Raw genomic sequence first — 10,949 nt, forward strand, 5'->3', positions numbered from 1 at the left:
CGCGGTCGCAGCTCCTTCTTGCCCCGCGGGCTACTCTCACGCCGACTCCGCGCGGGACCGCCGGCCGTCTAACGGAGGGGCCGAGAGCTCCGTCTCCCCGCCCGAGGCGGCACATACAGCGCGGAAACACCGCAGACGACTTCCCCGGGCGGCGGGGAGCCTCCCGCGCTATAAATAGGCGCTCGACACGGCCGCCGCTCCGCCCCGCCCTGCCGTCAGCGCGCCGCGGCGCGGGGCTCCCCTGGCGCTGGGCCAGGCGGCAGCGGCGACGCAGTGCGGCCGCAGTGCGCGTGCGCGGCCGTGGCCGTGGCCGTGGCCGCCGCCGCGCCGGGGGTTTCCCCGCAGTGCGCGGCGTTGTGCCCGCGGGCAGCGGGGCGTCCCGGCACGGCCTCTGCAGCCCCGTGCTCCGCCTGTGCCGGGTCTGGGATGCCGCCCGCGTGGCCGCCCCTGCCCGGCTGCGGCGGGGAGCTCTCCGGAGCGCCGCCTCGCTGCCGTCCGTGGCTCCGCTCTCTCGCCGCGGACGGCGCTCGCTTTGCCGCAGAGGTGGAGTGGAACGGCGGGTGCCGCGGTGCCCGTTCGCGGCGCGGACTCCCGGCCGCTCCCACGCGCGAGCGCTCGCTCGGGGCACAGCCCGCGTACGGCGGGAGCGCGCCGCGCTGCCCGAAGCCCCCACCAGCGCTGCGTTGGGGCAGCTGCCCGCCCGGCGCGAGGCTGAGCCACGCACTTCGGGAGCCGGGCAGTCCGCCGTTGCCACGGGAAGGCGCCCGTATAAATCACAGCGCTAGGCGCTGCTGCATTCAAGCTGCGAGCAACAGCAGGGCTCTGCCCATTTTCACAGAAACTTCGTACCTCCCTCATGTACTGTTTTAACCGAGTTGCTGTATTTTGGGTCACGTCTTGTCAGTAACAGCGTGCAGTACTTCCTGCACTGGTGCATTTCCACCCCCGAATCAGCTACGGGTTGCAGTTACACAGTGCCTCCAGGAAAGATGTGGAAAGCTCCTTCTCATCTGCAGGCTCTGTTACTCAATGGTAGCTAATATGCGTTTGTTACTGACTCTCTAGGGAGAGAAATCAGATTGTTTTTCAAATGTCAGTGCACTAGACCAAACCTCTAACTTAAACATCTGATTTATTGATTCTCCTTTTTTGAATAAATTCAAATATCTGCTGCAGGTTTTGATTACTCCTATACATAATGATTACAGCTGGTCTCTGTTTTCTGCCAGCCTATTGCAGTTTGGAGCCCTTTTAGGAAGGATCATTCTAATGCTATAGGCCTGCTATAGAATCCAAAAATCACTGAGGTTGGAAGGGACATCTGTAGATCGTGTAGTTCAACTAGTCCCCTCAAAACAGGATCACCTTGAACAGGCTGCCCAGGACGTTGTCCAATTGGATTTTAAATATCCCCAAAGATGTAATCTCCATAACTGCTCTAGGCAACCTGTTCAAGTGTTCAGTCACCCTTACAGAAGAAAGAAAAGAAATTAAGAAATTAGAAAGAAAGGAAGAAAGGGAGGGAGGGAGGGAAGGAAGGAAGAAAACATTTTTCTTATGTTTAAAAGGAATTTCTTTTGGTTTGTGCCCACTTCCTATTGTCACTAGATACTACTGAGAAGAGTCTGGATCCATCTTCTTTACACCTTCTTGTAGGATATTTATGCACATTGATGACAGTCTCCCCTGAGCGTTCACTCTTCCAGGCTAAAATGCCCTAGGTCTCTCAATTTCTCCTATACGACAGTCCTATAATTGCTCCAGTTATATAACTGTTAAAGGCCCTTTGCTGAACTTGCTCCAGTGTGTCCGTATCTGTCTTGTTTTGGGGAAGAGACCTGCTTCAGAGCTGCAGAGTGGTGTAACTAGCTTGAGCTGCACATAAATTATAGTAATAAAGACCATTTTGCAACATGTCCCCTACCATTCTGGTGAGGCTTCTTGGCTTCACTGAAGTACTGGAAAGGCAGCTACATTTTGGCCAGTTACTGGGATATAAATGTATGACCTCAAGTGTGCATACTGAGCTAGGAAATCACTTGTTGACTTTCACACACTGGGACAGACAATATTTGCTATTTTTGCTATATTTACAATATTTGCAATATTTGCTAACACAATATTCTGTGTTCCATTTTCTTTTTCTCAGTAATAATAATAATAAAAAAGCAGGTCTGTAGGAACTGTATTAAGAAAGTTAGATGTTTACAACTGAACAAAAAGATCTGTTTAGTTCAGCCCAGTCAGCCACTCATTAGAGTGAGGAAAGTTGTGGTGAGACTGATTAGAAGCTGTGAATGAAAGCTGTCGTAGTAAGCAGTGATTCAAAGATCATAAATCCAATTTCTTTAAGTGATTTATTCTTTATTGACGGCGCCGGATGCACGGGGGATCTTTCCGCCTATCGTGCATCCCGAAGTGAAAAGCCGTCCCAAATTTATACATCACAGTGATTAATATTTTATTAACGCCTATACATATTCATTATCTAACCCCGCCTACTCTCGCTTCTCATGCTAATCAGTTTTTTGTGTCCTGCGCCTGCGCAGATCCTCTCAGTGGTCTTGGGCAGGGGTCGTCGAGCTGTGGTCGGTGGTCTCAGAGAGGAAGGCCATAAGTCTTCCTCACAGTGTACTTTTCACCCTTGGTCAGGATTCTGCTGAATTAGCTTTCTTCCTAACCGCAAGGACTGTTTTTTCTTCGAATCTTCTGCTCATTATTTTCTTATCTTGGATTCCAATGTCTTGTTCGAGATATATTGCCCGTATGTCCTATTTTGAGATACATTGTCCGTACATCTGCTTCCTGCCCTACACCTAATGTTCTGTTCTCCTTTAATAGTTTCATTCTTAACCCTTTCTTATCTGGAATCGCCTCAGCTTCCCTAATCAGCAGAACCATTATCTATTAGAATAAGATAATATCTGCACTTCTTTTTCTAGGTACCATAACTTGAATAATTATAATACTTCCAAATAATTTGTTACTACAAATCAGTATTTTAAACAGTGTATTTTTTTTTAAAAGCACTATTTTAATAAATTCTTAACAACTTGCTTAACAATAGTAGAAGCACAAAAGTGTATGATTTTATCACTCAGTCACAATTTTATTTGAGAATTTAATAATTTTGGTTGCAATTTTCTAATGAATAAACACATGCAATACTCTGAGTATCCTTGAGAGTCCACCATCATTAAATGTGCTTGCTGTCTCTTGATGTATTTCCACAACAGACGTGCTATTCCAGAGTGAGGGAGGAATGCAATGGGGTGAGGAAACGAGAAGAGGCAATGGGATGTTAAGTGTCATGAATAAGCCATTCATCTCAATTCAAAAGAATAGGCAGTCTCTGCTTCAAGTTTATAGAACATCATAGAACAAGTTTACAGAACCTAAACTAACAGATTTCTCTCTTTTTTTTTTTTTTTTAAATCTGATATTGTACTACTAGTGTTACTTTCTGTTTTCTGAATCATAGGTAATTTTTTTTTCAGCTTCATTTCTTTTCTGCAATTGGACAGAAGTTGTTGGTAATATACATATACAAATACTCCTGTGGTAGTAGCATCAGTCAGTTTGACAGGTTACAAATCTCCACTTAATAACAAAATTTACTGAAAGGTTCAAGTTATTTCTACATACTTGTTCAAACACTTTTTCTCTCTTCTGTTCATTTCTATCACAATGAGTAGTAGATCTTAAGCTTTTCTTCAAATACCATGGTTTGGTTTGGCTCCTCAACATTTTGCTAATATTGCAGAATACTCTTTCCTTCTTTCCCTCTTTTCTTTTTTTCCTTCTCTTTCAAGACCAGAAGAAACTGTATTTCAACTACTGTCTGATTCCCAGTTACAGAATTTCACTCAAAAACCTGGCATACGTTAGGCCCAATATTCCATTTTAGCTGAAGTACATCACTCAGAAAATCATCTTTTTATCCAAAATCTGAAATCTTGAAGAGATGGGAAATCTAGTGCTTTCTTTTTTACCTTATCTCAACAGCCATTTTTATCAATGCAATTCTAATTTAAGAATTCCAATAAGAATCAAAACAAAGTAACAAAAAAGAAATTGATTCTCTAATTTACATAGTCCATCTTTAGATATAATCTTTAATTTTCCTGATCTTTCATTTTATGTCAGAAAGAACCTGCCAGAACTACTCTCTTTTTTTTTCCCGATTAAAATGTCTTGCATATTGTAATCTAGTTACAATAATCCACCCAAAGCAGGTTGTCCAGGACCATGTCCAGACAGATTCTGAGTACCTCCACGGAGGGAGATGCCACAACCACGCTGGGCAATGTGTGCCGGTGCTCTGTCACCTGCACTGTAAAGAAGCGCTTCCTGATGTTCAGGCAGAGCTTCCTGTGTTTCCTTTTTGTGCCCATGGCATCTTGTCCTGTCACTGGGCACTACTGAAAAGAACCTGGCTCCATCCTTCTCTCAACCTCCGATCAGGTGTTTACATACATTGATGGGATCCCCTGAGCCTTCTCTCCTCCAGGCTTAACAGTCCTGGCTCTCTCACCCTGCATCATGATTGAGCAAAGATTATCAAGAGTGGCTTAACAATGACATCTACCAGCTACAACAGGTAAATTACTTGTCTCCCCTTGGCACAACAAGGCCCTTCAGCTGCACAACAGGACCCTTCACCTATAGGGTACATTACCTTATGTCTTTAAATATATATATATATATTTTAAATTAAACCCTTATAATTTGATAGTTTTAATACTGGCAATATGAACCATGAGCCAGTGGTTGTGATAGTACTGTGGCTCAGTGATAGTACCTGATGTTGATTTAACAGAGACCAAACAAACTGTGACCTTCCTGTCTACAAGCACTACATCAAACAAAATGTCCATTGCAATATGATGCACAGCACCTGCATGACTGCACAGCAGGTCATATGATTACACAGTTCATATCACAGCAGTACCTGTCCATGAACACAGTTTTCCATTCTTTTAAGTACTGGCAATATAAGACCTCCTAACTGTGATAGCATCTGATATTTCTACATATTTTTATTTTTTTAATATAGATATATAATCTTTTCGGTGGATACAAATCAGTTGATATGAATCTTGGGTTTCAGTTTGCTTGCTTGCTTAGTAGAAGCTCATACAGACTTATTTTCAGCTGTTGTGTAACTTTCAATATTTTATTTATTTATTTATTTACATCAAAATCATTTGTTATACTGTTGTGCTAGAAAAGCATCACAGTCCCTTTAAAACGTTTCTATATAACTACTTACTTCCAGGTCTTGCCAACTTGTGCTATGACTAAAGGTAAAGCGGCAGCTGTTTCTGTTTGCACTGCCTATAACTGAGTTTGACTTCCAATGCCAAAAAGTGTTAACAAACTTTCCTACATTTGAAATTTGCCTAGTGTTCTAACATACATGTTCTTTTAATTAGATGCACATTTCACTTTACCCACAAACATAGTTTTTGTGTGGCATGCACATGCACTTTTGGCAAAATTAATTCATTTTCTTTAAGAGATCTTACTTTTCCTGAATATCTAACAATGACAACAGTGATCATAATTTCTCAGGATCTTGCACTAGTTGTTCAAATACACATGGCTTGAGTTTCTTTACCCCAACCCTCCAAATACCTCATCCTGTTCCCTCTTCTATTTCTCCCTGCACTGTTTTTAATAGACCTGACTGTAAAACAAGTTTATATAGATATTCCCTTTAAAAAGTTTTATTAGTCTCTAATTTTATTATTCTCTATTTATCATGTTGTATTATACTATATGCTTGAAGAGTTAGAAACAGGAGGGAGAATTCCAGCTTTGTAAACAAATGCTGTAGAGTTGTTTCTCCCTTCCTATTCTCTAGAAGCAAGCTATCTGATTTAAAAATCTGCTATATTTTTATGTATTGCGCTGTAGGATCTTTTACAAATACTTTAATTTTATTTAACATTATTTTTTCTTTCTGTGCAGTTAATTTCACTACAAAGTCTATTGCTTTGAGATGGAGGCCCAGAGGGAAGGAATATAAATGTACTTGTAATTTAAAATCTAAAAATACTTACATTTAAGCATCCTTTCCAGTCCTATGAACAGCGAGATACAGATTTTATCAGCACTTTTTGAATGCATGGCTTTGCTCTAGGGACTGAGGTGGACGTCCTTGTATTTGCCGCAAAATTCCTACCCTGTTCCGGCACGTGACTCTCCTTCGTTTTGTAAACAGGCCTGAAATTCATTACACACATCCTTTGTAGTGGTATTATCTAACCACAAGAGGGAACTCTTCCCTGTGATTGTTTCAGGAGCTAGGCGAGGGTCTACCAGATTAGCTAAAGAAATGGTTTTGTAAGAAACAGTTTACGTGCTTGTTTTATTTATTTATTTAGCCATCCTTTGATCTCAGATATTATACATGAGCAGAAAGGTGACAGCACATATTTTTTTCGCAGAAATCTAAGAAGTCTGAGCGTTTTTCTCCCCAGCTTTGATGCTTTAATTTAAACAAATCCTTAAAAATAGTTCATTTGGGATGCATGACTTAATGGACTTCAAAAGCCTATAAAAGCCTGAATCATTGCAAAAAAATAGTTGCTATACACTACTTGAAGTACCCCTCCCCCCCAAGGGTATCTCTGCTCTGATAAATTCTCATCTCCAATTTCGATAATTTGGCTGAGGTTGCTAAGAGATGATGCTTACCTTTGTTCACTGTTAACGCTGATACAAACGGTATTAGGTCTCCTATGGTATCAGGATGAGTAAGAGTATTAGCCATACATAAGTTTCTCTTCTATGATCTCTGCAGAATTATTACATGAAAAATATTACCAAAAGTAGAGTTAAGTAGATGAAGAAAGGCAAAGCAGATAACAGTTGTGAATATGGTAAGATTCAACACAAATGAAGAAGGCAGATGCTTCTACAAGTGCTGGGATTTCACTGCTACTATTTCCTACAATTTCATATGTTCCTATTCTTCTTCAGGACAAAAATCACTGATGCCATCTACTGCATATGCATTTATCTTTAGAGATGAAGGGTTGTTTAGGATGCCAGGCAGACTTTGTATACTGAAGAAAGGAGGGTTTCTGAAAGCAGATGGATGACCATTTCCTTTTAAATAAATACGTATAAAAAAAATATAAGGAGGTATTTTCTAGCTGAAGACAGCTTTGGCCTAGCAAGACCATCAACAGCTGTAGCAAAGTACCCTGAAAAAAACGTGTGTGGAATTGCTATTTACATGAGAGTAAAATCCATGAGGGTTTGATTACTCAGTAGGACTATAATTAACATTTTCAGAGACAGTACGTTACTTTCTGAACTAATCTTGCCTCTGTAGTTTGATTTACTGAGGAAAATACAATCAACACATTTTTTTTTTTAAAAGGAGTTAATTTAAGAAGTTAATTTCAAAGCCAGGTTGGACAGACTGGTCTGATTATATAATCAGACCCTGTGTTTACCAGTGGCCAGAGATATTAATCCACTGTTTACATAAGAAATAAAATTTATATGTGATTTTGAGCTGCAATATAAAAATTAACTGAATTGCAGATGGTCTGTCTATTGGGGCAGGAGGCATGGACTGTTGGATGAGCCATATGCAAATGCCTGTTAAAGTGCTGAGTCCTAGAAACCATGTTCAGGACACTACTGAGTTGTAATTTTGTTCCTAACTTATTCTTCCTATATCTTAAGAATGCTAAATTCACATCTACCGCTCAGAAAGGGCAACGTAGATAAAAGAGCTAGATCCCAAAGTGTTCAGCCTATCAAAGGAAGTAGTACTAATTATTGCTGAACTTGACTGTGGATTAGTGTAGTAGACAGTAAAGACTATGTAACAACAAGGTAGCAAGAGTATGCAACATCTGATAAAAAAACTACTCTGTCAAGCAAACAAACAATCAAATGAACAAAATATTTTCTAATCTCATATCTGCAGAGTTGAAAGCTGTGTTCATGGACAGGTACTGCTGTGATATGAACATGGGGCTGTGCAGTCATGCAGGTGCTGTGCATCATATTGCAATGGACATTTTGTTTGATGTAGTGCTTGTAGACAGGAAGGTCACAGTTTGTTTGGTCTCTCTGTTAAATCAACATCAGGTACTATCACTGAGCCACAGTACTATCACAACCACTGGCTCATGGTTCATATTGCCAGTATTATTGCCAGTAGTAAAACAATCAAACTATAAAGGTTTATTTATTTATTTATTTATTATTTTTAAAGACGTAAGGTAACGTACCTATAAGGTGAAGAGTCCTGTTGTGCAGATGAAGGGCCTTATTGTGCCAAGGGGAAACAAGTAGTTTACCTGTAGGAGCTGGACTTCCGTGGCTACTTAGGGATTATGACTGATTTTAGTTGGTATGAGCAAGCAGAAATCAGAGATATTTGGCAATATAACTGGAGTTTCAAAAAGCAGGAATAATTTCCTGGCAATAAATAAAATAGCTTGTAAAATTTATGAGAAGGCAAAGTTTAAACACACACACAAAAGAATGAAAATGAAAAGTTATTTCAAAAATGTTTACCAGATAGAAAAAAGTAATCAATAATACAAAAGGACTACTGTGGCTAAAAGCTCATCCCACTTAAGAAATGAAATGAAATCACTGTTAAGAATAATAATAAAAAGAGAAAAGAAATAGATTTTTGTTAAAGCATAGTGACATATTTCTGTCAGAAGAAAAAAATACACCTAAGTAAATACATTCTATTGTTAGCATTCATGAAGACACATAATTCACAAAGTGATTATATGAAGGTGCTTTATTAGGCGCCGGAAGTTAGGGGAATGCCTGCCCAAATCTAACTTCGTCTGATTTAGTTCTCTTTTATCTCCTAAAATATTACATATGCATTAGGTTTCACAACTCATCTATGCATATTCATTTCCTAGCTCCGCCTAGCCCTGCTTTGCATGCTAATTATCTTATCAGTCCTTCTGCGCTTGCGTATTACTCTCTGGTGGTCGTCCGGGTGGTCGTCAGTATGAAGTAAGATGTCTTCATCAGAGTTGAACTTTTTAACCTTTTCTTCTTATGCATGCTCTCTGAGCCCTTGGTCTCAGTCCAAACTGCAAGGTAAGTTTGATCCAGTTCCCGGGATCCGAGAGGCCCCAGTTATCTAGATGTCTTGCAAATTGAGCATTCTTTTAGTCCTCCTTACTCCTCATCATGAATCGGTGCATTCTCTCATGCTATCCTTGCACATATATTTTGTATCTTCCAAGCGCAGCCCCGGAACAGCACATCACAAATGTAACACACATTCAGCAATATTGTATATTTCATCTTCTATTACCAACACCATGGCTGGAGGAGCAAAATAGCAAGACAATTTTAAATATACCAGTGTAAAAGATATCCCGATCCTGGTATAGCTCCAACAGTAGCTGGAGTTAAATTAATATAATGAATACGTTTGCTGTGAATTTATAAAGAAGCATGTTGAAGTACTTGTTTCTCAAAGCATGATGCAGTGCTTTCTAGGCTATTAGGAAGAAGGAAAGTTGATAGGAAACAGGTATTATGAATACTTTTTTTTTTTAAGCAAACTGTCACAGGCACCTTACATGCAAGACTCTTAAAACAAATGGCTAATGCATCTGCTGATAAATTTTAGACACATTTTAGTGTCTAAATGCTGACACATTTTAGAACATAAGAGAAATCCCAGCCAGGATATACAACAATGTCACTCAGTATTAGCAAAGGACGAGCAAGATGACCCAGCTAGTACATCATAAAACCTCAGCAAGGTAATGCAAAAGACCATTTCATTTAGTAAAAAAATGAAATGCTGGAAATACAATGAATACCAGTCAGCAGGATTTAGCTGAAATTGAGTTTTGACAATTTTTTTTATTTTTATATTTTTTTAATGTGACTTCAAAGTACAGTTAACAATAATACGATATTAATGCAAGCAACGTGTACATACATAAGTCCATAGGCCCTGATGGGAGTGCTGAGGGAACTGGTAGATGTCATTGTGAAGCCACTCTTGATAATCTTTGCTTGATCATAATACAGGCTGAGAGAGCAAGGACTGTTAAGCCTGGAGGAGAGAAGGCTCAGGGGGTCTCATCAATGTATGTAAACACCTGATCAGAGGTTGAGAGAAGGATGAAGCCAGGTTCTTTTCAGTAGTGCCCAGTGACAGGACAAGATGCCATGGGCACAAAAAGGAAACACAGGAAGCTCTGCCTGAACATCAGGAAGCACTTCTTTACAGTGCAGGTGACAGAGCACCGGCACACATTGCCCAGCGTGGTTGTGGCATCTCCCTCCGTGGAGCGTGGGAGACTTAGAATCTGTCTGGACATGGTCCTGGACAATCTGCTTTGGGTGGCCCTGCTTGAGCAAGGACAGCATTGGACCAGAAGACCTCCAGAGGCCCTTCCGACCTCCGCCATTCTGCGATTCTGTCATAATAATGATCTAGATCTTCCTAGAGAGGTTCTGTAACAATCAGTAGTAGACCTGATGCTATTTAATGATGGTGCCATTTAACATCTTCATTAATGATGTAGATTATTTGGCATTGTGTACCCTTAGCTAATTTGCAAATGACACAAAACAGTGGGGAGTAGTTGATTATCTAGACGTATCTTGACAGGCTGCAGAGGTGGGTTGACCCAAATATCCCAGTATAGAAAATATCTTTCTCTCTTATATATCTTAAATGTTTTTAATGAGAGTTCACCACCTGTCCCTATGTTAACTTTTAAGGAAGAAATAGAATTTGGCTTTTCTGTATTATATCTTTAATTGGCAGATATATTTCCACTGCTGCCACCCAGTTTGCTAAGTGCTAATGTATGCATTGCTGCAGTCACCTGGGTGACTAATAGCTACACTGAAACTACCTATAGCCCTGCACTAGAATAGATACACCCTTAAGTACAAATCTGTACTTCTAGGGGTCCTGC

At 40.6% G+C, this 10,949-nt stretch overlaps 1 protein-coding gene across 1 annotated transcript in view; it reads right to left on the minus strand.

The window, feature by feature from the left end:
* Positions 1–2,333: 2,333 nt before the first annotated feature.
* The window catches only part of REEP2 (receptor accessory protein 2), a 44,638-nt gene continuing 36,022 nt past the window's right edge, over positions 2,334–10,949 (minus strand). The window contains exons 9-11 of the transcript XR_014572257.1: positions 6,703–9,330; positions 6,066–6,228; positions 2,334–3,241 (exon numbers count right to left, since the gene is read on the minus strand). The gene's annotated coding sequence lies outside the window, so the exon portion shown is untranslated. The remainder of the gene's footprint in view (positions 3,242–6,065; positions 6,229–6,702; positions 9,331–10,949) is intronic.

This window comes from Anser anser, assembly GCF_964211835.1.
Source record: "Anser anser genome assembly, chromosome: 14".
Classification (NCBI taxonomy): Eukaryota; Metazoa; Chordata; class Aves; order Anseriformes; family Anatidae; genus Anser; species Anser anser.